Genomic DNA, 4,621 nt, shown 5'->3' on the forward strand with positions numbered 1-4,621 from the left:
TTTGTCCCTGCATCACGCTGCTGGTGTCTGAATCAGCTTGGCAGAGATGAGCATGAAATGTTCTTTAGGGGGTAGATGAGGGCTGTGGGCAGAGTTAAATGGGACAGGTTTATGTGGGTGTGATCACCCTGAGTTTCTAGAAGTGGGAAAAGTGTATCTCTGTTTATGTCCATATTGCAAATAGATGTGGGTTGAGTAAATCCAATGTCATCTTTTTATCGTAGAATCACAGAAATCACAGAATGGTTTGAATTGGAAGAGACCTTAAAGTTCCAAATCCCCTGCTGTGGGCAGGGACACCTTCCACTATCCCAGTTTGCTCAAAGCTGCATCCAGCCTGGCCTTGAACACTTCCAGGGATGGGGCATCCATAACTCTGGGCAACCTTTGCCAGTTGTCAGAGCTTCTCTATACTCATAGTAAAGAATTTTTTTTTACATATGTTCCCTCTGTTGAGCATTTTGTGCTCTTTAATCCTTTTTTCTTGTTGTTTTTATTGATGGTGATGGTATTTATTAATTTTTAATTATGTATATATTCATATTTTATAATGCTGTTTAACTATTAAATAATCACTACATTACTATTAGTTTTTATTAGTATTAAACAATAAGTGTAGTATTGGAAAAAACAATCTGTGCCCCACAAGATGTCACAGCCTGCTGCTGAACAAAAAAAAGGAAGTAGAAGTGCTTTTATTTGCATGTGAAAGCAGGTTGTGCTCTTTTTTTTTACATTTGCTGCATATCACAAAGCTCAGAGCTGCTGTAGTGGTCAGGATGTCATGAACAGGCCATGCCAGCGTGGGTCTGGAGAGTGGATATAAAGGGAAGCAAGCAGGAGTGTCTGAAATGGGGTGAAAAGGCTGTTTCCAACAGAAAATACTTCACTGAAGTAAAGACCATCATGTGAGAAGAATGCTGTGGTGACATTTGATCTCACAAACATTATTTACTTTGTGTGCAGCTTTCCATTCACCATCTAAGTAAAGTCAAAAGGCCTCCAGAAAAAAAAGCAGCATGACTAAGGGAACTCTTGGCAGCTTTCCTGTGCAGAGAATGGCAAGGGCACAATATTAACCTTCAGACTTCACTCTGGTCCCTTTCTCTTCCTTCACTGGTTTTCCTGAGATTGCTCCACCTTCTCTTGGGGAATGGCATTAAGATTTTTTTACTCGCTTTCTTTCTTTAAGTCTGAAAGAAAAACATCCGAGACAAAAGCCCTCCACAGAAGAGTGATCTGGATGGAAACCCTAACATTTCATGGGCAGCAGTCTGGACTTTAGCACATGTATTGCCTAGGAATAACTGAAGAGCCGAGGATCAGCATTTGAAAACAGCACTTCCGGGGGGAAAATGGATCTGGGCACCAAGGGAAAGGCCACAGTGTCATGATAAGACTGATTCAGGATTATCTCATGGTAAATGAATGCAGTTCTTTGTGCTTGCTGTGACTCTTAATTGCATCTGCTCACAGACCCTTGTTAATTAATATCAATACAGAAGGGGAACAGATTTACTGAAACATTCCACAATTTCTGCCCATAGGGATCCTTCCATGCCCTTTCTGACTGGGTTTTTCTTCCCAGTTGCAGGGAGTGATGTCTTTGGTAAGCAGCCTGGATGAACGATGGCAGCACAAGTGACACTCACACCCTCTAAGAGTGTGGTCACCTCACCTGATTCAACCACATTTACACAGGCAGGACAAGAGAGAACAGTTTCAAACTAAGAGGGCAGATTTAGATTAGATTTTAGGAAAGAACCTTTTACTGTAGAGGGTGGGGAGGCCCTGGCACAGGGTGCCCAGAGAAGCTGGGGCTGCCCCATCCCTGGAAGTGTCCATGGCCAGGTTGGATGGAGCTTGGAGCAGCCTGGGACAGTGGAAGGTGTCCCTGCCCATGGCAGGGGGTGGAATGAGATGAGCTCTAAGGTTCTTTCCAGCCCGAACCATTCAGTGATTCTCTGATCTGAAGGTCAGGGGTCTGGTCTAAACAAACCACCAAGGAGCCATCAATAGTACCTGGAGGCATGCAGTCATGACCAAAATCTGTTTCATCTCCACATCTCCATCTAAAAAGACTTAAAAGTCTAAGATGAATCCTCTGGTGAAGATGTCTTTTTGATGATTATTAAGGGACCTACCTAAACTGATAAGACTAGGCACATATTTTTAACAGCCAAAGTTATGTGAGCTGTAGCCCATTCCATAAATGAATTTCATTACTTCCTATTGCATATTATTTCAATATTGCAATGCAAAATACACTCTGCAAACCAAAATCAGAGGAAAAATGAATAGGTGATAAAATGATGAAAGTTAATTATATCAGATGAAAGGATGGGATTTTCAATTATGTTTTTATTTCAATATTAACTGTCCTTAATATTTAATTTTAAATTCTGACACCTCTGTTAATCTACTTAGAATAAGCTGGGACTGAAATATTACTTCCATTTATATAAATAATTTAAACTAATTTCAAGAAGTTTAGGGTTCTTACCAAAGTTATAAAAATGTGAAATCATTTAAACTGTGAAAAGCACTGAGCAAGTAGCAGGAAGTTGGAATTTAGGAATCAAAAAGGCGGGAAAATTCTGTATTTCTGCCTAGAAGGATGACATCTGCTATGGTGATGCTGTGCTAAAGTCTTATGGAGTTCTGAAACTATCTGTTCAATTTATTTGTATATATTACAGTTTAGCTTCATCACAGATGCAAATCATGCTATTGAAAGCTCTTTAACTCTGCTTATGCATCTAGGACATTTAAGATAATTTTATTTAACTAATAAAAATTATTTTTAAAACCCTTGGTTTCTGTACTTTAATTAAATTCCTGGATCCATGTGAACGTCATTTGGCACCTACTATGCAGGGGGAGGGGAAGTTAATTACATCTTTAGAAAATAAGAAATTTGTCATTCACACTTTTTCAGCAAAACAGACATGAACAGAGAACACAAATAAGCATATTCTGTGTTTTTCTGTGTATTTGTTATGTAAATGCATACAGATGAAAATTATCCAATATTTGCAAAAGTGTGTCCCAAATTCTGCCAACCACTGAAGGTGAACATAGAACAAATATATATCTGTATTAAAAGGATAAATGTGCTTTTTCCTTTCTCTTTGTGCTTTAGAAAAAAAAACAAACCACCATCCATGTTTTCATCTTCTTTTCATCCTTGAGGAGGGTAAAATTGAAGAGATATGATCTGCTCCAAAGCTGACAAGTTTTGCACACACAATTCAGGACAAGGAATATTAAGAAAGTAATAGCAGACTCCTAAAACCCTCTGATGGTGGAGTTTGGGCCCCTTCTCCAGGTACCTGGTGCCAGCACTTGCCTGTTCTCTGTGTTAGGTCCTGGGGCAATATTCAAAAACCTACTTTGCTGAAGATTATTTCATGTTGTCTCAGTCACCAAGGTCATGCAAAACACACTAATTCTTTCTACTTTTATATCTGCTTTCCATATACTTGAAAATGACCATCGTGTCCCCTTTGCTCTTTGCCTTTGTATACACATTCTCCAAGGAATATCCTCAGAGGGGCCAGTGCTGTCCCAAGAAGATGGGAAATAGGTAAAGCATGAAGAATTCAGAAGTTTGCAGAGGGTTGATGGTTTTGGATTAGGGGAAAAATCTCATAAACACTTGGGAAGGGGAAGGAGTGATATTGGTGGTGAGACACTGGCACAGGTTGCCCAGAGAAGCTGGGGATGCCTCATTAAGGCCAGGCTGAACAGGGCTTGAAGCAACCTGGGGTAGTGGAAGGTGTCCCTGCCCATGGCAGGAAGGTCAGACTGGGTGATCTCTAAGGTTGCTTTCGATCTAAACCATTCTATGGCTCAGTGATGATTCCTTGATTCTCAGAGTATCACATCATATTCAATAAGTTGGCCCTAATATGCAAAGTGCTTCATGATCTTGGCATGGCATTCCTCAAAGACAAATTAATTAATCTCCTTTTGGCAAGACAGAGCCATTCACAAAAAAGACAGGGCAATCAGGTTGACTTATAGCAGAGCTCTGTGCAATTAGTTCACTGAAATTCTACTCCATAATCCCTCCCCATGGGAGAGTGTGTCACTGAAATCAGCTCAGCAAAGATGAAAGAGGTTCTTCATGGTTTTCATAACCAATTCAGCAGGGCAACTTAACTTTGTGAGAGATAGAAACAGAAATATTTGAACAGAGGTAAATTTGCTTTTGAAAAGTTTTGTTTATCTTTTATTGCAATTTAATTAAGAGCCATTGATAGCAAATGATGAGGTTTCTGCTGCAGCAAGTTGCTCAGGAAATCGTTTTCATGCTGATGATAACAGAATCTCGAAGTCAAACCCAATAATTAAACTCAGCAAAAAACGTCAGAGGAGAAAATTATTGACTGAGGCATCAATCCATGGTTTGTTGAGGTATAACATCCTCTAGTAGTGAAGTCCATTTCATATACTTTGAGGCTGTTTCTTGGATAAATGGCATGAGAGAAGTGGGCACTGATTCCTGAAACTTGCTGTAGTGCAGATATGAATTTGCAAGGGAGATAGCAAGAGGACTGCAATGACAGAGTTCTCTACAGCCTGGGGAAAGTGCAGAGGCTGTGATGATTTATGCCCC

The sequence above is a fragment of the Sturnus vulgaris genome, chromosome 3 (genome assembly GCF_052056855.1).
Source record: "Sturnus vulgaris isolate bStuVul1 chromosome 3, bStuVul1.hap1, whole genome shotgun sequence".
In the NCBI taxonomy this organism is placed as follows: Eukaryota; Metazoa; Chordata; class Aves; order Passeriformes; family Sturnidae; genus Sturnus; species Sturnus vulgaris.